The 25,392-nt window shown below is 39.3% G+C and overlaps 1 long non-coding RNA gene across 1 annotated transcript; it reads right to left on the reverse strand.

The window, feature by feature from the left end:
• Positions 1-17,451: 17,451 nt before the first annotated feature.
• Positions 17,452-20,718, reverse strand: LOC136217722 (uncharacterized). The gene is made up of 3 exons (XR_010683531.1): positions 19,816-20,718; positions 18,823-18,883; positions 17,452-17,637 (listed from the first exon to the last, which is right to left on the reverse strand). It is a non-coding gene; the product is annotated as an uncharacterized lncRNA (long non-coding RNA).
• Between the last annotated feature and the right edge of the window lie 4,674 nt (positions 20,719-25,392).

A 25,392-nucleotide genomic window follows, 5' to 3' on the forward strand; every position in this document is an offset into this window, starting at 1 on the left:
GAAATTAGGGTTTGCAAAACAATCTCACCGAGGAGAAAGACGGCTACTCCCTCAACCAAGGCGTGAGGATAATTTTTATTTTTTTTAAAAAAACTAAAAACTTAAAAACTATTAAAGATATAACTTAAAACTTAATTGGGAACGACACATTGGTTGTCTATTTAAAACTTTAAAACTTAAATAAATAATTATTAAAGTTATAAAAACTAAAACTATTAAAGCTAAATTGGTTTTCTATTTACAAACTAAATCTATAAATCTAAAACTATTAAAGTTTTTTTTGTGGTATTTTTATATTTTAACTCAATCAATTGCTGGTGAACAGTGAACATACTAGGAAAAAAATCAGAACAACTTTTGTATAGAAACACATTTTCAGTAGGAATCAAATTCTTGAATTGGTATTCGGGAAAAAAAAATCTACATACAGTGAAGGCCCCCCCTCCTCCTGAGGTTTGAGTCCTGGCTCCGCCACTAATGGACGGTTATTGGAGATTTTAATTGTATTCTTGTTCAAAAAGAGAATAGAGATGGTCCTAAATACCCCCAGTACCTCATTGATGATTTTGTTGAATCAATTTCTTTTTTATCTCTTCACGACATATGCATGAGAATAAGTTTTTTCACGTGGGATAGAGGGAAGGGCTCAAACCAATGGATTAGAAAGAAGTTTGATCATGGACTAGAGTCGGTCGATTGGTGTCTTCAGTTTTTTAATTACAGGATATCAAATATCACCACTTCTTACTCTTATCACTCCCCGTTGTCGTTGGAGTTCAAATTTAGACCTACTCGCACTAAGGCCTATCATTTTCGGTTCGAGCATGCATGGTTACTAGAGGGTCTTACGCGAGGCTGGTGCTCAGAACTATGAAGCAACAATGTTGTTTACGCGAGGCTGGTGCTCAGAACTATAAAGTAACAATGTTGTTGGATGAGATGATACAATGATATGTTTGGTTAAAAATCTTAAAAAATAGACAAATGAACCAAAAAATACGGACCTTCAAAATAGGGAGAATAAACAGTACGGACCTTCAAAATAGGGAGAATAACCAGTGTGTTACTGTTTGACTCATTTTTTGAGTGAATTGGATTGCGAGCGTGCTAGTAATTTTGTGGAAAAATTATAAAATTTGAAAATTTGACTTCTAAATCAATAGATTGTGTGAAAGTTTAAAGGATATAAAAAAGCTTAAAGTTCGTCAATTATATCTACGAGCATCAAGATTAATTGAAGGAAACGATGCCGAAATTAAAATTGAGAATAAAAAGAAATGTTTGAATAATTGGAATTGAGATTCTGAAATTGAAAAATTACAGATATAGGAATTGAATTGAATTGAACTGAACTTGAAATTCACAATTGAAAGAAATGTTTGTAGAACTAATTACCCAACTCCATTAATTTTACCATTTGAGTCAAATGAAATATTTTAATTACGAAATTGATTCAAATTAAAATATGGATGAAACAATTACGTACAAAAATTGGGACAAATAAGTGATTTATCCTTAACCTTATAACTCAACCAATTTTTAAATATTTTATTAATATCAATATCTCAATGGCATAAAAATTTCAGCACTTCGATTATTATACTATTAATTTAGTTGACCCATCATTATAATCCATTTTCATGCTTTGAAAATACCAGAAAACAACCAAGAGTGAATTTATTAATAGAATTAAAATTAAAATTATTTTATTGGTAAAAGTTAAAATTTAATAATTTAATTGAAACACCAGTCACTATGCTTTTAATCTTCCTTTTAATAGAATAATACATTACATGAATTTTAATTATAGAAAAGGAATAGATATTATACTAGCCTTCATTACATATAATTTTATAAAATTTGAAATCTAATTTTTCTGATTAAAGTATAATTAAATATAAAGATGTCTTCTACGGTTACTTTGTTTTGGACATTATTTTGTATGTTTTTACTATTGGATGATGGAGTATAAAATTCATCTAATGGTGAAAACACACAAAGAAAGACTTACTTTATAAAAAACAAAGTAAGTATAATCTCGACTTTAAATACAAAAAACGAATTATTTTATTATTATATATCTGTAAAATTATATCTGTAAAGCAACTAATAAGTTTTAAGTAGAAATAAAATTATACATTTGATTTGACCAAATCTAGATGAAATTAGCCAACCATCAATTATCATATGTAGCATGTGCACTTTGATTGTTTCTGATTTTTATATGTATAACTAGGAATCTTGCAAGCCTAACTAAATTGAGTGACCCTTGTTTATTTCTCAAGCGGGTTGTTTATTGTCTCCACTGATATAGTTAGATCCGTTTGTTTCACCTCTTTTGATGCGCGAGGAACTGTCTGAAAGTGAAAGGCATCATTGGTAGGCGGCCAAGCAATAGCTTGAGCCAACGCATTGGACATGGAATCTTCAGAAGACGCACTCCTTGGCTCTTCTAAGATAAGAGCTGCAGCCCTCGACGAAATCACTAACACTATTACTCAAATAATAGGAAAGAAAGATCTAACCAAGCGAATGAACAAAGGTTATAAAACAACTTGAAGCTAAGACAAGTTGGTACGGAGCAGCTATTTTTGTTTGTCGTTACTGGTAGATAACATATATTAGTTAATTTTTATATTAAAAAGTAGTTGTTTCGAAATTTTACTAAATATTTTTTATATTATGTTTAGAATTAAAAGGCAAAAAAACAATTCCGAAAATTGAAAATAAACGGGCACTTAGATATCGTTCTAAAACTATATTTAGAAGACTTTGAAATTAATTAAAGGCGCATTTTTTGACATTGTTTTTTCAGATCCTAAAAGCAGTGTTTAGTAAATACAAAGCTGTCTTTTTTTTAGTGGGGAAAGCTGCTTTCAGGAAAATCTATAATTTGTAGCTTTTGGAGAAAATAGCTGTCACAACTCATCAAGAAAATTGATATTAAATTTCATACAAAAATAGTCATAACTTTTAATATAATCTAATATTATATAGTTTTTATTTTTTATTTCTTGACTTTTATAACTTTTATTGTGTTTTTACCAAACACTTGTCAATTTTTTCTCATAGAATTTTTCCCCACAACACTTCCCCTCGGCGAGTGTCAAACTCACCCTAATATATATTTGTCTAATTATACAAATAAAAAAATATATGTATAGATTTAATAGGCTTATCAATAAGCTACCTGTATTCTATTTGTAATGAGACTTGTTTATTTCTACACCTCATTAAGATAAATAGAAAATTTGTCCTCACCCCCATCCTAATGGATAATGGAGATCTCCATGGAGATACTCGTCCCATTTTTTTAGTTTTTTTTTTTAGTTTTTCTAAACTAATATTTTAATTATTCAATTTCTAAATATATGTGATGTCGTTGAATCTTGAAAGTCTATGTATCAATTGTTGAAACACCTTTCCACAAGATTTTGATTTGACAAAATCATCCATGATTAAGAGACAATCAAATTTAAGTGCTTTATTTTAATTGTACTAATCCGTTTGTTCAATGTTGAGTATAAATATAAATATAAATAGATATAAAAGTAAAACAGGACAAAGTCAACATGAGATGACAGAACAAGCTAAGTGGAATAAAACTCAGTATAGAAGTCTCATGATCAAGCTGAGTGGAATCGAACTCAGCATCAAAAGATTGAGGTTTATAGTCCAACAGAGCTAAGTGAGATAGAACTCAGCATGAGAAGCCGTCGAAATAATTGTCTTACAAAGTTGAGCCAACTAAAAGTGAACTCGGCATTAAAGATGCCAAAGACAATGAATAACGCAGTAGAAGCTGGGTGAATATTCAGGATAGCATAAAAGAGTCGTTCACTAGAAGACAATGATTGCCATCCCTCTGCGCCAATAATTGATTCCTTGGAATAACGCAAAGGACACTGATAACTTGCTGGATCCGCTTTGATGTTCTTTGCCGGAGTTACCTGCAAAACAAAACCGGAGACAGGATCTCCGGGAAAACTCTCCGACGATCAAGTCAGTTTTTGTAAGGATGAGTCTATAATTTAGCAATAGTTCTGTGGGAAAAAAAGTGTGAACGTACCTCCTCCCTTATTCTTAAGGCCTTTTATAGGTATTTTTTGGGTAACCGCCGAGGGCGGTTACTCCTTAGCGGGCCACGTTTTGAGGGCGGTTCCCCCTTTTAGGCCATGTTCCTTTCGTGGTTTTCATGGCAACGAACGTGGTTCTGAGTGGGAGTCTTGTCGCTCCGTTTAGGAATTAGGGGCGGTTTACTCACTGCGCCCGCTTCCTTCATTCGGGTCCCGTCCAATCTTAGCCCATGGAGCTTTAATATGGGCTGGGCTTGCGAAATGAGTATAACCCATTTTGGGCTTCGCGGGTTATCACATGCCTCCCCCTTGGTCTAGCAAGAGCCCTTTTAGGGTCTTTTTATAGGGGACGCTTCGTCTTCGTCTTTGTCCGATTATTTCAAAGTTTTTGAATTTGTGCATTTCTCCTCTTTCGTTTTCTCCGGCGTCGACCTTTTAATTCCGTTACTTCTTTTCCGGCGTTGACCTCTTAATCCCGTCACTTCACTGTGTTGTCTCTTTCATGTAAGTTTTTCTTTTCACATTTGCTCCTTGTTCGGCTTTTTGCTTCTGTTTTCCTTTTATCGATCATGTCAGACCTCGACTTCGCGCCGTTTGACGACGATTATGTCCGCGAGGTCTCTAACGAGGTCGAAGAGATGGTCGAGGAAGCTTCAACCAGCTCTCCTGGGTGTAATTCTCATCCCGCCGACTTCCTTCATCTGGCGAATACAACCGACGAGGGTTTAGGTTTTGACCCCAAAAAGTTGATTCCGCCACCTGTCCCAACCCCTCGTTTGTTACCCAAGAAGGACAGGCCGGGAAGTCTGGTTTGTCAAGAGACAATCGACGATTTGCGGGAGCATTATCCCTGGCTCCGAGGTCTCGAGACGATCATTCCTGGAGAGGATAGGGGGCCGGGTGATTACCCAAAGGGGTACTTCACTGTTTTCGTGGCCCAGATTATCTGCGGCTTCACTTATCCGCTGGCGGATGAGATTGCTTCCGTCTTATGCGGTTATGGAATCGCGCCCGGGCAATTGCATCCTAACGGCTGGGCCGATTTGACTCTGGAAAAATTTTTGGCGGATTGTTTGGAGGTTCCCTTTTCGCTCAAGATCTTCTCCAAGCTCCACCATTTCAAAAGCTCGGCGGTGTATTTCACTTTCATCCGCCAGAGCGGATACTATGGTTTTGACGAGAAGCTGAACAAGATCCGCGAGTGGGATCGATCTTACTTTTTTATCAAGTTTAATGAGGAAAACCTAAACTTCCTTCATTGCTGGAGCCGACCCAACGTAAAGAGTTTGAACTTCGGATATCCCAGCCAGGAAGAATCCGCCGTTATCAAGTTCCTGAAGAGCACTCCACCTTTTGTATGGACATACGATCAGGCCTTTCATATGCTAAGGAGCCGAGTAGCGATTGCATACCGCGAGGGGGATCGCGTTGTCTATATTCCTTATCGCGTTTTTGTGCAAGGTACTTTTTATTTCCAAGTTGATGGTTTCTTTTAACCCTTTGCAGGGGTGATCCTTTATCTCAAATCGCTGCAGATCGGGAGGCCAAAGCCCTGGCGAGAAGAAAGAAGCGGATGACGGAAACCGCTTCCGTTGTAGGGGCGGATCCTTCTAGAGGGACGATTCCTTCTATTGGGGCGGCTTCCCTGGTTAGGGCTTCCGCTTCACAAGGTCCTGCTTCTGCCTCCGAGGATCTTCCTTTAACTAGGAAGCGGAAGATAAGTGCGGATACAGAGTCTTCTCGTTCTAAAAAGAAGAACACTTCTGTGTCCCTTACTGTTGGCGGCGCACCTGTATCCGCCTCGTCTAAAGGAAAGAGCAGTACCCCCATTCACGAGGTATCTTGATCTACTCCCTCTCGTATTGCTACTTTTTCCTCATGAGCTATCTGCCACTCCTTGATATTTTTCTTTATGCTCTTGCAGCCAATCCCCGATATTAGCGGATGGTGGACTAGGACTTTCGGCCTGGCCGTGAACTTCTCTTGCAAGGATATTGTATCTTCCATATGCAATGTCCTCGGGCGACTTCCCTCTGCCTCCCGTGTGCGCGAGCAAGTGTCGCTCCCTACTGCTGTGGAAGGGATCGAGAAGCGTTCTGTAGAGGTATATTATTGCTTTGTCCTTTCGCTTTCAAATATCTTGTGTTCATTGTAACCGCATATTTCTATTCGCCCATTTTATTTGTGAGACGTTTTATATGCAGATTATCAATTTCGCTGAGGGCATTCTACGAAGGGATGCAGAGCGAGCCCAGGAGTTGGAAAGTCTTGGTACGGAATTGGCGACTCAGAAGTCGCTTTATGATGATGTCCAAGGGAAGGTGAAGGTCCTAGAGGGCACCTGTCAGAAGGTCGTGGGCGAGAAGGAGGAGGCCCTTAAATCCCTTCAGGCCAAGTCCGATGAACTGTAAAAAGCCCTCGACGACCTAGTTGCTTTCAAGGAGGCCCAAAAGAAGAGGGTTGAGGAGATTTTGGCTGAAGATGGCGCCTGCATCTACTGGTATGGGGAGCGGATTCATGCAGCTTATGAACACGGGCATCAGGGTCTAGTACTTAACCGCCCCAAAGTTCCCATCCCTGAAAAGGATTTAACTGGGGAGTGGGATAAGCTGGAAGCTAAGGATGCTGATATGGATGGGGTAATCTTCTTAGATTGGAAGAGTCTTCAGGATCCTCCGATTAGCTGCGAGATCCCTATTCAGTCCGCGGAAGGAGAGGCACCCCAAGCCGTTTCTCAACCTGTGCAAGAGGTACCTCTCACCGAAGAGGTTACTGAAGCGGTTACCGATTCAGGGGTCGAGGATTCGCTTGAAGTAGATCCTCCTACCGGAGGAGATGAGGGAGTTGCCGCAGTCCAGGAGGGCATTAGGGGCGAAGGAGAGGAAGCTGTAGCGTAGCTTGACTTATATTTGGACTTTTGTATGTAAAAACCATGTAACAAACCGCTCTGATATATATATTTTCTTTCGGTTGTTGGTTTTCATATGTGTGTGATTGTCACTTTTTTGCCCTTTATATGTGCCCTTTGTCTTTCTGCCGACTCCATATTTGTGTTTCTTCATAGCTAAGGTGGCCAGACCCTTTTTGCAATTTTGAGTACTCGTTTATCCGCTTAATTTTATGCCTTAACTTATAATTCTTCTTTCGAAAATAATCATAAGTTTTGATCATAAGGTTTTGCGAGTGATGCGTAATCATGCATCCGCCTTTCTTTACGAGGCAACATATTTATGTGTTATTGATTTTAACCCTAAGGTTTTTTGAGTGATGCGTAATCATGCATCCGCCTTTCTTTAAGAGGCAACACATTTATGTGTTATTGATTTCAACCCTAAGGTTTTTTGCGAGTGATGCGTAATCATGCATCCGCCTTTCTTTAAGAAGCAACACATTTATGTGTTATTTGTAAGGAATCCGCGTTTTGTTGTAACATACTGAGTGAATGTAATAACTTTTATTGATGACGAGAAAAAGTTTATTACATATGTACACCAATTGTGCGGGATCGAAGCCTCATTAAAACCTTCTATCAGAAAACCCAGTGGGAAAAACTCATAAAAGGAAAAAGAGTACTCGTCATTTCCTCGAACTACTCGGCCTTTCTATATAGGCGTAGATTCTCTAGATTCCAGGTGCGCGGAGCTTCTTTCCGCTTATTTCTTCTATTTCAAAAGTGGCTGGTCCCAGCTTCTTGGATACTTTGTATGGTCTGATCCAGTTGACGCCCAGCTTGCCTTTGCCATCTCTGGATTGTATTTTATCCGCTTTTTTCAAGACCAAGTCGTTTTCGTTGATTATTACTTTTCGCATTCTTCTGTCATGGTATTTCTTGATTCTATTGCGGTACATTACCATTTGCATGTAAGCTTTCTCTCTTCGTTCCTCCATAGAATCCAAAGCATCTCTGATGTTGATAGGATTTTGTGTGTCGCAATAATAAATTGTCCGATCTGTAGGCGACTTGATTTCAACAGGTAGGACTGCTTCGGCTCCATAAACTAGCGAGAAAGGTGTTTCGCTTGTTGCTGCCTTTACAGAGGTTCTGTATGCCCACAACATATGGGGTATCTCATCCGCCCAACCTGTCTTTTTGTCACCTAGCCGCTTCTTGATGCCTTGAACCATGGCCCTGTTGGTAACTTCTGTCATACCATTTGATTGGGGATGGTTTACAGAAGAAAAATGATTCTTGATTCTCATGCTTTCGCAGTATGTTTTGAACTTGGCACAGTTGAACTGGGTGCCATTGTCGGTTATAAGCTTCTGCGGGATCCCAAATCGCATGATAATGTTCTCTCGTAAGAACTCGATCATTCGCTCAGGTGTTTGTGCGGTTACTTCCTCCGCTTCTACCCATTTGCTGAAGTGGTCTACTGCGACTATCAAATACTTCCTTTTCTTTGTTGTTTCTGGGAATGGGCCCACTATATCAATTCCCCATGTTGCGAATGGCCACGCCGTCATTATAGTGATTTGTTCAGCTCCGGGAACATGCTTTTCATTCGCATGGATTTGACAGTTGTGACATTCCGCAATCATCTTCTGGGAATCTTCCACCACCTTGGGCCAGTAGTATCCCAACAGTTTGACCTTTCTTGCCAATGCCGCCGAAGCCTCGTGCGCGCCACAAATTCCTTCGTGTAGTTCTCGCAGCACATAGTCCCCTTCATTGCGACTAATGCATTTCAACCATGGACATGTGTACGATTTCCGATACAAAGTTCCATCCCGCATTGAGTATCGTGCCAACTGCCCAATTATTTTTCTGGCTAAGCTTTTATCAACCGGCAAATCTCCCTGCTCCAGATATTGACGGATTGGCATCCGCCAATCTTCATCGTCTTCCAGTTCCTCGATGATCATAATCTGATCAACCTCGAATGCTGGTGCCGATTTTATTTCCAAGCTGCATGCTTTTTGACTCCATGGTTCTCTACTTGCCGCTGCCTTTGCCAATTCGTCAGCTTTTGCATTTTGGCCTCGTGGAATATGCACCATCTCCCAAACGACTCCTTTGTGCGTTAACTCTTGTGTCAATCGGCCGACTACCTGATGGTATTTTACGAGCTCCTCCTGTTTCACCAGATAATTTTTTGTGATCTGGTTTATCATGAGTTTGGAATCGCTGTAGATTACCACTCTTTCTGGGGTGAGTTCATTGAGCAACTTCAATCCGCATATCATTGCTTCACACTCTGCGGCATTATTGGTAGTTTTGAAAGTTAATTTTGCTGCGTAGCACAGGCGGATAACCTCCGGACCTTTGATGACGATTCCTAGCCCAGCTCCGTCTGCAGATAAGGCCCCATCTGTGTACATTCATCATCATCCCAGGTGAATTCGTTCACGAAGTCGGCGAGCACTTGGCTCTTTAGTGCTGGTCTTCCTTCATAGCGGATATCGAATTCGCCCAGGCGAATTGACCATTCCATCAACCGGCCGGATGCGTCAGGTTTCTGCAGTACCTTTCGCACTGGGATGCCAGTTCTCACAATGATAGTATGCGCCTGAAAGTATGGTTTCAATCTAGCCGCCGTGGTTATCACTGCGAGGGCCATTTTGTCCAACTTCGAATACCGGAGTTCTGCATCCTTCAGGACTTTGCTCACGTAGTACACTGGATATTGTTGCCCTTCTTCTTCTCGCACCATCACAGTGCATATCGCCATGCTGGTGATGGATACATAAAGAAACAAATCTTCTCCGTCTTCCGGCCTGCTCATTAAGGGCGGATAACATAGTAATCGCTTTATCCCCTCAAATGCTTCTTGACAATCCGGCGTCCATTCAAAGGACTTGGATTTTTTGATGGCGTTGTAGAAAGGTAGACATCGCCTAGCTGAGCATGATATGAATCGCCCTAATGCCACCAATCGCCCGTTCAGTCTCTGTACTTCCCTTATGTTCCTTGGCGTCTTCATCTCCATTACTGCTTTAACCTTCTCAGGATTCGCCTCAACCCCTTTGCCGCTAACAATGAAACCCAGGAACTTTCCCGCTCTTGCTCCGAATGTGCATTTCTCTGGGTTCAATTTGAGGCCATATTTGATCAACACTTCTAGGATTTCTTTGATATCCCGCGGGTGGTCTTGCATTTTCTTGCTTTTGATGATCATGTCATCAACATAGATCGAGAAGTTCTCGCCGGATTTGTCTGAAAATATCTTGTTCATCATCCTCTGGTATGTTGCTCCCGCGTTTTTCAATCCAAAGGGCATCAGCTTGAAGCAATAAGTCGCCTGGTGAGTTATGAATGATGTTTTGATTTCATCCGCCTTCTCCATGGGTATCTGATGGTAACTGGATTTCACGTCGGTGAATGATAAAGCTTCATATCCTGCAGTTCCATCTACCAATATATCAATGTTAGGAAGTGGATACATATCTTTCGGACATGCCTTGTTCAAGTCTTTGAAGTCGACGCACATTCTGTACGTTCCATTCGGCTTTTTGACTAGCACCACATTGGCTAACCACTCCGGATAGGTGACTTCTCGAATTGCATCTGACTTTAGCAAATCCGCCACTGCTTTTTCAATCGCCTTTTGCCGCTCAGGAGCATGTCCCCTCTTCTTTTGCCGCACTGGAGTTGCCCCTTTGTCTACATTCAACCGATGGGTTGCTACGTCTGGGCTTATTCCTTTTAACACTTCATTTGGGGCGGCAAATGCCGACTCACATTGGATTAATACCTCGGTAATGGCCTTCTTTGTTTCCTCTGAGAGTCCAGCCACTATTCGCACGTTCTTGTCGTTCGAGATGGCGAATAGTTCCGTTTCTCCCAATGCTTCCGTCGGGAGCTTCTCTTCGACTTTATCCTCCTCTTCCGGTTTTGGTTCAAGTGATAATGTATAGGCATGTTGAGATACAAGTTGATCACCTTCAACTATGACTCGCCCTTGGTGTGTTGGCAAATGTAACGTTAAATGCTTCATTGAGATGAGCGACTCCGTCTCCGACAGGAATGGCCGTCCCAGAATTATGTTGTAGGCCAGTGGGAGATCAACAATTGCGAATTCTAAATCACCTCACCATTTTAGATTCTTATCGCCCATTTCTGCCTCCAACACCACCTGCCCACTTGTTTGGGAGGATTGACCCCCAAAACCAGTTACATCCATGAAGGTGTGTTCCACCCGCTCGTCGTTGATTCCCAACTTGTTGAATGCTGTTCGGGTAATGACATTGCAAGAACTGCCTGTGTCGATAAGGACCCGTTTGACGTCCCATCCTTCAACGGCCATCATGATCACCAGGGCATCGGCATGTGGCTCCGTGATTCTCGCAAATGAGTAATTGAGGGAATCCCCCCTATGTGTATTGCTCTTTCACCATTCACGGCGAGTTCTTTTTGTTGGAGGCTCGTAGATTCCGCCTGCTATCACGTTTATCACCCCTTTCTTCTGCTTCTTTTCTGGCCGTGTTTCTCCCTCATGTGGGAGCGTTGTTTTCTCATCAGCTGTATCTTTTTTTACAAATTGACTCAGCTTGCCTCTCTCGATCAGGTTTTTTATTTCCTTCTTCAGTTCGTAGCAATCATCTGTGTCATGGCCATTCAACCTGTGGAACCTGCAATATTTGTTAGGATGTCGCCCCAAACTGGTTCGACCTTTTACCTCGGGGAACCGCACATCCTTCTTCAGGGGGCTCTTTTCGATCCAAAGTAACACCTCCTGGCGAGTCGTGTTTAGTGGCGTGTGATATCCTCCACCTTGAAAGGGACGATCTCCTCTTCGAACAAAATTACTTTTGGACTGGGTCTGACACCGACTGTCCGAAGTGGTTCTAGCGGCATCTCTTTCTCGCCGAGTTTGGGCCCTATGTTCCCTGTTGACATCATCCACTTCCATGAATTCCTTTGCTATCTTCATGAGCTCGGCTACAGTGCGTGGTTTGTTACGGATGATTTCCTCCCGCATGCTCCAATCTGTGGTTCCATCCGCCATGATGTTGCGAATACTCACGATATCTGGGTTCTGCAATCGCACCAGGATATCGTTAAAGGTGACAACAAATTCCCTTAGGGAATTATAGTTCCTCTGTTTGATCTCCTTCAGCTGCCTATCTGTCACATCTGCTGCTTTACAGCCCACGAACTTCGCACAGAAATCCCGACTATATTGTTGCCAATTGTGAATAGATTCTGTCGGTAAAGATCGAAACCAATGAGATGCCGCACCGCCCAAAGTTGTCGAGAATAACCTGCAAATTATGCTTTCGCTTGCCCCTGCAACATCCATTAACTCTCTGTAGTTCCTGACATGAGCCTCAGGGTCAGAATTTGGATCCCCATATTATTTTGGTATGGCAGGCGCTTTGATTCTATGATCTGGAATGAATTCTCGTAACGAAGGGGCAAAAGGTGAATCGCTCTGGATCTCTGCCCTCGGCCTAGGCGAGTACCCCATTCGCTCCATCATGCTTCGTAATTGATCTTCTAAGTTAATATCGGGTATTCGCCGGACTTCTTCCATCCGCTACTGGTGAATTCTGGGTGGCATCCATCCGCCCATCGGTGTTGAGACGTGTGCCCGTTGGGGGACTAACCGCTGCCCCGTTATAGGATCAAAGTTCCATGTGTGCTCTCGCCCAGGAATCATCAACTCCGAATGTCTGGGAGGAAAAGGTTCCACTTGCTGTGGCGGAAGAGTGCCTTGCACTCCTGGCAACGGTTGGGATGGCTGCCAGGTCGGATGTATCGTCGTAATGAGATCTGGGTGCGAGTAGTTGCTCGGGTGGCTGTGTGGGTTTGTGCGACTACTCTGGCCCACTTGATTTGGTGCCTGAGATGGCTGCGGGAGGGCCGACATGACAGGGATAGTCGGTGATTGTGTTGAGATAACCACAGGTTCTTGAGGAGCAGCCGCCATGGCGGTATTGTGTTCGGCGAGGGCCGTTAGTAAATTAATCATTCGATCTCCAGCCGCCTGGCTCATGTTCGAAGCCAAGACTTGTCCAGCCATCTGTACGAAATCACTATTGGACATTTCCATCTCAGTTTGCACTTGGACCTCCAATAACGGACTCAATTGTCCCGAAGGACCCGATGAGCTAGGCACCACAGGCTGTGTACTTGCAGGTTGCGAATTCGCAGTCCGTGGTCCCCTGGAGTTCATACTGGTTGATCTAGTGGTAACACCGGTCGTTCGTGATGGTTCTGACATGTTCCTTATGTACCTTTAACCAAATGTTGGTAAAAAAGGTCCACGCTCACCGCACCAATGATAACTTGCTGGATCCGCTTTGATGTTCTTTGCCGGAGTTACCTGCAAAACAAAACCGGAGACAGGATCTCCGGGAAAACTCTCTGACGATCAAGTCAGTTTTTGTAAGGATGAGTCTATAATTTAGCAATAGTTCTGTGGGAAAAAAAGTGTGAACGTACCTCCTCCCTTATTCTTAAGGCCTTTTATAGGTATTTTTTGGGTAACCGCCGAGGGCGGTTACTCCTTAGCGGGCCACGTTCTGAGGGCGGTTCCCCCTTTTTAGGCCACGTCCCTTTCGTGGTTTTCATGGCAACGAACGTGGTTCTGAGTGGGAGTCTTGTCGCTCCGTTTAGGAATTAGGGGCGGTTTACTCACTGCGCCCGCTTCCTTCATTCGGGTCCCGTCCAATCTTAGCCCATGGAGCTTTAATATGGGCTAGGCTTGCGAAATGAGTATAACCCGTTTTGGGCTTCGCGGGTTATCAGACACATTCTGAGATGTATGGGTCAATGAATTATTAGTAAAAGACAACTGGCACAAAGAGACAAGTCTGACGCAAGAAGACAAAGTCTGACGCCTCAAGGAAAACAGAGGAAAGGAATGGCCGGAACAGTCTGAAGCTGACCAGAAGTTGTTCCCTAAAAGAGCCGTTTTAACATCAACGGCTAAATCATTTCAAAATGATCCAACACAGATTTTCTCCTATATAAGGACAATCAAAATCCTTGGATCATTGCCGATTGAAAAAAAGCACAAAAAGAAAAATACAAGAGAGAAAAATACAAGTTCAAAGCACTTCAAAACAAGAAAAAGCTCTTACACTCACATTCTATTCCTGTGTAAATGCTAGTTTGATTCTCTGTAATCATCTAAAGTGTTCTCCCTTTGAAAGAGAACAAATTGTATCAATTGAAATATTGAGAGTGTTGTGCTGAGTGTTTGGTTGTAAACATTCAGTGGTAGAGAAATCTAAGCATCGGGCTGTGGTGCTTAGTAGGAGTTGAGTAGAAGAATAGAGGACGGTACTCTTGCATATTCAACTGCCTGTAATCGGTTTGTGCTCTACCTTTAAAGAGCTCAGTATTGGATTCTAAAAGCCCGGAGGATTCTGGGGACTTGACGTAGGCAGAGAGGCCGAACCAGGATAAGTGATACTGAGTAATTTCTAACTCTCTCAAATATATATATATCTGTGCTTGTGTTGTTTGTTGCATTTGCTCAGCATATAAACTGTTAGAAACAAACACGGAGTAAATCGAAGTGCTGAGTTGGAAACTGACTACAAGAGAGTCAATTCCCATCTCTCAAGTAAAACAGTCTTAGTCAGCATCTGACTAAAGCTGTCTTACGCTAAGCTCACCCAAGCTGACCAAAGCTGAGCTGCTCAAATTACTAAAATAACTAAGTCAGCAAGATTAATTAGCGAAAAAAGTTATATTAGTTCCTAACCCCCCCTTGGAACTAATCACATGGGACCAACAAGTGGTATCAGAGCCTAAGCTCACTACTCAAAGATCTAACAATCTTGAGCTGATCCCGAAAAATGGGTGAGAACAGCACTCGTTTCCTTGCAGGAAACCAAACAACCCAGATACTCCTAGAGGGATTATCAATCAGTCGGCCTCCCCTATTCTTTGGGTCAAACTATACATTCTGGAAGAATAGGATGAAGAACTTTATCCAAGCCACAAACATGAGTGCATGGCTTGCAATTGTTCAAGGGCCATTCGTGCCATATAAAACTGTTAACAATGAGAAAGTTGTTAAGAGTGAAACTGAGTGGTCAGAAGATGACCTTAGAAAACTCCAAAATAATGCTTCAGCTATAAATATGCTTCACTATGCTTTAGATGCTGCAGAATACAATAAGATTTCAGGTTGTGAGTCAGCACAAGAGATTTGGAAGAAGCTCGAAGTGACCTATGAATGCACAAGCAAAGTCAAGGAGTCAAAGGTGAATCAACACATGAGATTGTATGAGCTATTCGAAATGAACGACAACGAAGACATCTCCAGCATGAATGCCAGATTCACCAATATTATAAATGAGCTAAAAAGACTCGGCAAGGACTTCACCGAAGAAGAACAAGTGAAGAAAATCTTGAGAAGCCAACCGAAGAGCTGGCAAGCAAAGAAAACTGCAGTAGAAGAAGCTCATGACCTGACTACATATAAGTATGATGAGCTAATCGGATCTCTGCTGACTCATGAAATCTCAATGCAAAACTTTGAAGCTAAAGAGAAAGAAAAGTCAGAAGACAAGAAATAAAAGTCACTAGTCATGAAAGCTGACTCGACTGAAGCTGACTCAACTGATGATGAGGAAATGGCTATGTTCACTAGAAAGATGAAGAAGCTGTTCAGAAGAAATGACAGGAACAGCAAACGACCATACAAAAGAGGTGACAGATATAAAGCTGAGTCAAGTGACAAATACAAGAAGGACAGCTCCAAGTCCGTCACATGCTTTGAGTGCCACCAAACTGGACATATCAAGTCAAGCTGTCCGAATCTCAAAAAGGATAAGAAGGGAAACAAGAAAGCAATGGTAGCAACATGGAGCGACAGTGATGAGTCAACCTCATCTGAAGCTGAGCAAAATGAAACTGCCAATATATGTTTCATGGCAGATGATGGAGCTGACCATTCTCAATCAGAGCAAGCTGACCTCTCTGATGAAACTGACCAGGAGGTACACAACAATGAGGTAACACCCTTACTCTTGTTTAGAAATGAAATGGTAAATGCCCTGAGTGATTTATACAAGCTAACTAAGAAATGCAATAAGAAAATAAAATCACTCAGCAGGCGATGTGACGAGATTGAAGAGGTCAAGCTGAGTGACCTCCGATATCTCCTCCAAGACAATTCAGACTTACATAGCAACATTCAAATAATGCATAAGTTTGTCACGGAGGTCCAATCTGAGTCAAAGAAACTTAGAAAGGACGTTACAATCCTACAGAGTCAAGTAAAAGGCACAAATAAAAATAAAACCCATGCTGAGTACACCAGTACTAGTCAGCACAAACAGTTCACCTAGTGTGACTGTTGCGGGAAAAGGGGACACACAAAAGATGTGTGTTGGTTCAACAAGCGGATTGTCCAATGTGACTTCTGCGGAAGAAAAGGACATACCACTAAGGTATGTTGGCATGCTCAGCATAACAATGCTGACCACACTCAGCATCACCCTCAAAGAGTAAGTTATTGTGACTTCTGTGGTAAAAATGGCCACACTATAAAAGTATGTCGTCACAAACTGAAATATGACTTTGCACCTGTTTATACTAACAAGAAAGGACCCAAAAAGAATTGGGTACCTAAAGATGAATAGTTTAAAATGCAGGTTAGCTTGACATGCGTGGAGAAGTCAAAACTTTGGTACATAGACAGCGCATGCTCAAGACACATGACAGGTGATGAAACACAATTCATCACACTAGAGCTTAAACGAGGTGGAAGTGTAAGCTTTGGAGATAATAAAAAGGGTAAGATAGTCGGCTCAGGAACTATCGAAGGTAACACTACAACAAATCATCACTTGCGCTACGGTTAAAATCGTGGCCCAAGTATAACATTTCCGTGGCTATGTTATTTAGCCACGGAAATTCAAGATGGGTACTTCCGTGGCGCAAGTGAACGTGGCTAGGTAGTTGCCACGGGAAAATAATGGTTGTGGCATAAATTGATTTTTATGCCACGAAAAAATCTGTGGCTAATCATATATGTTTGACACGGGTAAAACCGTAGCAAGAGTAAAATACCCGTGGCAAGATATAGCAATCCGTGGCAATCAATACCACTTAGCCACGAGGATAACCGTGGCAAAAATAGGATACATCTGGCTAAAAACCGTACTTAGCCACGAATATATCTGTGGCAAAAAGAAAACACTTGTGGCTAAAAACTTTATTTAGCCACGAGCATAATCGTAGAAAATTTGATCAAATTTTAGTAATCATTTTATTTTATAAATTTTTTATTTTTAATTTCTTTTATTATTATTATTATTATTAACTTTTGGATTGAAAAAAAGCTACCCTAAATCAGTTGGAACAAAAGAATAGAAAATAAATAAAGTGCAAAATTTGAATCATTCTTAATAAAAAAAAAACAATTAGTAAATAAATATTAATCATTATATCATTTAATAAAGAAACTTCCAGGACCATAAGAAAAATCTCCTAATTAGAAAAAAATATAACACAATTCTGAGTCTAAAATAAAGGTATCCAACATAATAACAATGGAAAAATCATAGAGTTGAATATAATCAGCTTTCAAAAGTTACAATGCTTCTTTGATCCACCTACTCCTTGTTGATTTTTTTTTTGCAGATCTCAAATAATCATCTGTGTTAAGAGAAACAGAAAATATTTTATATATAAGACTGACTAAAAATAAAATAATATGTTGCTGTCAACTGGTACTGAAATTTCATTAGCAATTAATCCATCACTCAGTGATAGATTAGAAATGTAATTATAGGCTGAACAACTAAAATAAAAGCAAATAAAAGTCAATTTATGTCAGATTTCTGATGAAATTTTATCAGTAAACACTACCTTCTTAAAAAAAAGATTATAACGTCAAACTCTCTGATTCGCAATTTGATAACAAAACAAAATTGATTATCAATAGTTGTTTTCCTTCAGCATTTGGTTGAAATTGATTCAAACTGAAAAAGACCCTCAAAATAAAATTCTACCAATAACTATTCTTACCATTCATAATAGTCAACTTGAGAGTTTGCTTAATGAAAAAGAACATGAACAGCTTGAACTTATGAAGGACAATAGGCACATAATCTTGTTTCAAGTAGATAGTGCACAAAAAATTAATGCAATGACATGAACCGGAGATTAAAATAAAACAAAGAACCTTTGTAGATTTGAGCAATGACATTTTTATTAGTCAAGTCCAATAAATAATTGATTATTTCATAATTTCTACATTTACAAATAACATAAGGAAGAACATGTGTCTCTCAATAAACATATCCAAGATTCTAGAACCAGACAAAGTAGCATGCACCCAACATTTAGAATCACAGAATTATTATTCATTTCTACATAACTAGTCTTGCTTTCAATTTTAATGTTTTAAAAACAATAAGCTTTTCCAAAGCATTTGAATTAATAACCCACATTAGACACATTTTAATGTTTTAAAAACAATAAGCTTTTCCAAAGCATTTGAATTAATAACCCACATTAGACATCAGAATCTCATGTTCTATGGAGAAAACCTTAACCATGTAAATGGTAGTTGCGAATGCTTTGTGTAGATATTAAAATAAAAAGTTAACATATATCCTTGAAGATAGACCAGAAAAATAGAAATTTGATTAGTGAAGAAATTGGGCCTTCTTTAATATACCAAACATTTCCAAATCATAAAACATCTTCAAAATAATCAAGATCAGCTAAAATTGCACAATCAAAGCATAACTTCCATTTCTCCAAGAAAACTAAACAAAATGAAATGAACCGAAAAATGAAACATAAAAAGAAAAGAAGAGGAAAGTAGAGAAGTACCATACAAAAGGTATTGCTGGTGTAGGAAATTAAGAGGCAAGTTTTAACAACCGGGCATCACCTACACAACAAACTTGATAAACGTCAATGCAACAGGATTTATAAAGACAATCCGAATGACATGACACGATTTTGTTATCTACACGAATAATGATAAGAGATTTGTGATTCCCTTAGCATATATCAGCAATAACATAATCAAACAGCTATTCATAATGTATAAGGAATCATTTGGGTTACCAAGTGAAGATCCTATCAAATTGTCATGTGATGATGTCTTCATGGAGTATGTGGTTACACTCATCAAAATAGGTCTAGCTAAAGACACAGAAAAAGCTTCGATTATAAGTTGTTGTTCTCTGTATGTTGGTTTCCATCAAGGACAGTTTCCTGTCTATGTTGAAGCAGTTCAATTTTGTAAATACTTCTAGTATTGTGAACTTGTAAATTATATGATTCCCAATTTACAATGTACATTAGAAATAATGAAACAAAACTACATTACTCTTCCTATCATTTATGAACAACGGATCACATGTCATTAATTTCTCAGATTCCTACTGGAAACAAGAATAGCTGTTAAATTTCTGAGATTTCTCTGATTTAATAGTTGAGAACATAGTATAAACTTCCAACAATTATTTCGGACAAGCTGCTGAACTCTTGAACCTCAATTGAAGTGTAGCAGTAAGGTATAGCCATTTAATGTCCCTTTTTTGCACTTTATTTTTTCCAAAGATTGAACCTAAACAGATTTATGAGGCAGAACACACTTAAGTGCAAACTAAAAACAAGCAAGCCATATCACAAATTCTATAAAAAAAATTCATAGATTTGCATAAAAGAATGATTGAAGTTTATCACACAACTTAGCACAACATTGTACAGATGAAATAAGAGGATACAATTGAAGCTTTAGCAGCAAAAGCAAGCACTTCTTTGCTATTATTTCAAAATGGATGATAGATAAATGGGAGATAGATAAGATCATACTCTTTTAACTTATTGCAGCTTCCATATAATTAGGATGAACCACCAAAGCAAATCTCAACACCATTTCCACCGATTCCAACGATTAGACATTGGAATCCGCTCGACTCGAGTTCTGCAATTACCTTATCAACAAGCACTGGTTTGCATATAGTTAAGGTAACATATAATGAACGTTTCAGGTATATTCATGACATTGTTGGACGCTAAAGTATTCCACATGGGCTAGTTAAAAAGCATAGATGGAATTAGGATCAAGTTTTTTAAACAGAGCCACCTAGTCCATCATTGAACTACCCTATGTTTGGTCATTCATAAATATTCAGTCCTGTATAGTGTTCAAGTATCTCTTTAGCTAGTTGTAAAAACATAAAATAATTTATATATGTAACACAATCCTCCTCTTTACGGTTCTTTTTTTGGGTGCAAATTACCAGTAGTCAATACCTTCTTTAACCTATATAAACTGAAAAACAGTAGACCACATAGTATGTAAAACCTGGGGATTTCCCTAAACCCATCAAACTTTCCTTGGATGCTGGGGATTTCCCTAAACCCATTCAAAATCCCTAATCACAAGTAAAGACTCGTCCTGTATAAAATACTATCATATTCAAGCAAATTCATTCAAAATCCTTAAATCCATTTAAAATTAAGAATTAACACACCTCAATTGGAGAAACATTTGGCGCTTGCTTCTGCGCCGTCCAAAAAACGAAACAAAGAGTCAGAATTTAACAGCTATCAATCGGGATGGTTCAATCGGGGATGAGATGGTGTTTTTCCATACAATTAACCTGATGAGTAAATTGAACTGATGAGAGAGGACGGGAGTGGAGAGACAGGGGTGAAGGAAAGATCAAGATCGATCGATCGGGGAGAGAGAGAGAGAGAGAGATACATTTGTTAGGGGGAAAATGGGTGGGAGAATGATATGTATTTCCCGCCTCTCCCTTATAAAAAAATGTATAATATTCAAATTATCCTTGAACTAAAACATCAAAGTTAATTAGAAATTTAAACTATCAAAAATTGTCAATTCGGTCTCTGAACTAAGCCTTTGTTTAGGAGTTTGGAGGTTAATGGAGGGTAGAGTTAAAGGAGGTAATAGAAAGGGAAGGGAAGTGATGGAATGGAAAGTTAACAATTAAACTTGTTTGGGAGTTTATAGGATGTAAATGAGGTTAAATGTTTAACCTTGTTTGAGAGTTTAAATATGGAGGGGAAGGAATGTTAAATTTACTCTGCAGAGACAAGAAATTTTAAAAAAGTTTATGTTACTCCCATTAACCCCCAATTTGGAGGTTAGAGTTTGGAGGTTAGAGGAAGTAAACATTTAACCCCATTAACCTCCATTTACTCTCATAAAATAACTCTCAAACAAGGTTAACTCAATACTTAACCTTCCATTACTCCCATTTACTCCCATTAACCTCCTTACAAACAAGGGCTAAGAAAAATTTATTAATTTAATCCGCATCTTATCTTAAAATCAGAAACCGTAACTATATTACATGGACTGTAATGATTTCTGTGTTGGCTTTAAATTGGTTTGGGGAAGAGGGTCTGAAATTGTTCAACATAATGATTTTCGATGAGAACTCAATTAATGATTTTTGGTTAGGATGGACACTCAATTGATGGTTTTTGCTCAGTGTAGGGACCTGATTGATGATTTTGATAGTTTAATTGACTTTAAAGCTTTAGTTTGAGAAGCAAACTGGGAGTCATGCCGATAAAAAAGTTATGTTTATTATTATTATTTTACTTACTCACAAAATTTCATTTTATGTAAAACTATCCGCCGGTTATTTCACGGGAAGATTTTATTATCAACTGTTTGGCTGGTGAGGTTACAACTCAGCAACGATTAATTAAATATACTACATAAAATTTTCATTATAAATATATTAATTAAATTTAAAAAATAAAAAGATAAGTTTTTATTTACGTAAATAATGGAAATTTTTTACTCTAATATGCAAAAATATATATATGAAGAGATTAAAGAGTTGATTAAAATAAAATATAAGTGCCTTAAAATATTCAAGTGGACTAACTAGTATAATAGGTTAAAACACAACTAATATATATATTTGATTTTATGAATAATAAATTATTTATCCTAAAACTAATTAATTTTCTTGTCACGAAATAAATTAGCCGTGACATAAGTAATTTTATGCCACAAGTAAATTTTTTCTGTAGCATAAATAGATTTAGCCACGGAAAAAAATTTATTGTGGCAAAATTCGTGGCATAAGTATATTTTTGCCACGAAAAACAAATACCCGTGGCATAAATTTATCAAGTAATCTAAAGTTTCTGCTGGAATCTCTTTTTCCCGTGGCTAAATAGAAATATGCCACGAATTTTGAATTCTCGTGGCATGATTCGTGGCGCAAGTGATGATTTGGTGTAGTGTAACCCAACTATTGAATCTGTCTCCCTAGTTAAAAGTCTCAAGTACAATCTGCTGAGTGTAGCTCAGCTTTGCAAGAGCGGCAGAAAGGTTGTATTTGATAATACTAAGTGTCAAATACTCGAGGGAAATACAAATGAATTAATTTTAACTGCCCCTCATGTAGAAAATGTGTACATGCTAAATTTAGAAAAACAGTTTTCCAAAAACATATGCTTGGTGTCTAAAGAGGATAACTCCTGGCTATGGCATAGAAGACTTGGGCATGTCAGCATGGACCTTCTTGCCAAATTAGCTAGAAAGCAATTAGTTGAGGGATTACCCAAATTAAAATTTGAAAAAGATCAATTGTGTAAAGCTTGTCAGCAAGGCAAACAAACTAAAAAGTCATTTCATAGTAAAAATATTGTCTCAACCAAGAGACCATTGGAATTACTACACTTGGATCTTTTCGGACCTATCCAGCCACTCAGCTTGGGAGGTAAGAAATTTTCCTTGGTCATTGTAGACGATTTCTCCCGGTACACTTGGATCATCTTGCTGAGTAGCAAGGATGAAACATTTGAGATGTTCACCACATTGATTAAAAAGCTTGAAATTGACAAAGACCTAAAAGTAGCTCATATTAGAAGTGACAATGGTGGAGAATTCAAAAACCAACAGTTTGACGAATTATGTGAAACCAGTGGTATTGACCACAATTTCTCTGCCTCTAGAACACCTCAACAGAATGGGGTTGTTGAAAGGAAGAACAGAACTATTGTCGAAATTGCTAGAACCATGCTGAGTGAAAATAGGCTTCCAAAGTACTTCTGGGGTGAAGCTGTCCACACAGCATGCTACATACTGAATAGGGCTCTAGTTAGACCTATACTTAAGAAAACCCCATATGAACTTTGGAAAGGACGAAAGCCCAACATTGGTTACTTTCGTGCCTTTGGGTGTAGGTGTTTTATACTCAATACAAGGGATAATCTTGGAAAATTTGATGCTAAAGCTGATGAAGCGATCTTTTTAGGGTACTCAACAAACAGTAAAGCATATAGAGTCTATAACAAAAGAACTCAAATTGTAGAAGAGTCTATCCATGTTGAGTTCGATGAAGCTGACCCTACAGGAAGGTTAGCTCAGCTCGAAGAAGAAGATGAACCAAGCTCAGTTTCAGTTGACCAATCAGGAGCCTCTGAATCATCTATACAAGGGTTGACCAAAGGTAAGCATGAAGTTGAAATAACATTTACTGACCAATCTATTCCTGTAGAGATTGTAGAAACACCTATTCCAAATGACTCAGCATTGCCCAAAGAAATAAAGATCCCAAGAGGACATTCAGAAAAATCCATTCTTGATGCTGCTGACAACAAGCTGATGACCAGAGATCAGCTTAGGAAATACCTCAGCAATGTTGCATTCGTCTCAATGCAAGAACCAAAGAATTTTGCTGATGCTGAGCACGATGAGTATTAGATCAATGCCATGCAAGAAGAGCTTGATCAAATCAACAGGAATGAGGTATGGGATTTAGTACCTAAACCTAGGAATCAAAAGCCTATAGGAACTAAGTGGGTCGTTAGAAATAAACTAGATGAGCACGGAAACATAATAAGAAACAGGGCTCGACTTGTAGGCCAAGGCTATAGTCAGCAAGAGGGTATTGACTATGGAGAAACTTTTGCACCAGTTGCTAGGTTAGAAGCAATACGTATATTGTGTGCTTATGCTAGTTTCATGAACTTTAAGTTATACCAAATGGATGTTAAAAGTGCTTTTCTTAATGGTCTCATAAACGAAGAGGTATATGTTAATCAACCTCCTGGGTTTGAAGATCCAAAATTTCCAAACCACGTTTATAAACTCAAAAAGGCCCTGTACGGCCTAAAGCAAGCTCCAAGAGCTTGGTATGAGAGGTTGACCAATTTCCTGCTGACCAGGAACTATGTCAGGGGAAAAGCTGACACAACCTTGTTTATTAAGAAAAAGGGTAAACATACCCTACTTGCACAAATATATGTAGATGATATAATATTTGGTGCTACTGATGAATCTTTGTGTAAAGAATTTAGCAAACAGATGCAAACTGAGTTCGAAATGTCCATGATGGGTGAACTCAACTTCTTCCTTGGACTTCAAATTAAGCAAGGCAAGAATGGCATCTTCATAAGTCAGTCCCAAGTACACCAAAGAAATGTTAAAGAAATTCAGCATGGTGGATTGCAAACCCATATCAACCCCTATGAGTACAGATAGTGTCCTATGCAAAGATGAGAAAAGTATGTCAATAGATAGTAAACTCTATCGAGGTATGATAGGCTCCTTACTTTATCTCACAGCTAGTAGACCTGATATACAGTACTCAGTATGTTATTGTGCGCGATATCAAGCTGACCCAGGGAATCTCACCTAATTGCTGTGAAAAGAATTTTTAGATATTTGCAGAGCTCAGTCGATGCAGGTTTATGGTATCCAACCTCAAGTGACTTCACACTCATTGGATATACTGATGCTGACTATGGACGAGATAAGCTAGAGCGTAAGAGTACTTCGGGAGGGTGTCATTTCCTTGGAAGCTGTCTAGTATCTTGGTTCAGCAAGAAGCAATCATCCGTAGCCCTGTCTACGACTGAAGCTGAGTACGTGGCTGCTGGAAGCTGCGTTGCACAAGTCCTATGGATAAAGCAACAGCTTGAGGATTATGGAGTTAAAACAGAAACAATAGAGATCCGATGTGACAACAAGAGTGCCATTGATCTATCTAAGAATCCAGTCCAACACAGCAGGATGAAGCATGTTAGCATAAGGCATCACTTCATCAGAGATCATGTACTAAAAGATGAGATCAAGCTGACCTATGTGCCAACCAATGAACAGCTTGCAGATATCTTCACTAAGCCCCTGGCACGTGAACAATTCAACATACTAAGGGAAGCCATCGCTATGTCTAATCCCCTTCAATAATTCTATGAGAAAAATTGAATGTTGTGAAATTGCCATGCTGAGTAAATTCAAAAATTTGTAACTACTACTCACTGAGCTTGAAACGTAGAAAATCACTCTATGCTGAGTTAACATACATATTGAGCGATCATCCTGAGTAGGTACATATGCTGAGTAATAACCTTGTGCTGAGTAGATATACAAACTGTGTTATTATCTTATGC

This window comes from Euphorbia lathyris, chromosome 2 (assembly GCF_963576675.1).
Source record: "Euphorbia lathyris chromosome 2, ddEupLath1.1, whole genome shotgun sequence".
Taxonomy (NCBI): Eukaryota; Viridiplantae; Streptophyta; class Magnoliopsida; order Malpighiales; family Euphorbiaceae; genus Euphorbia; species Euphorbia lathyris.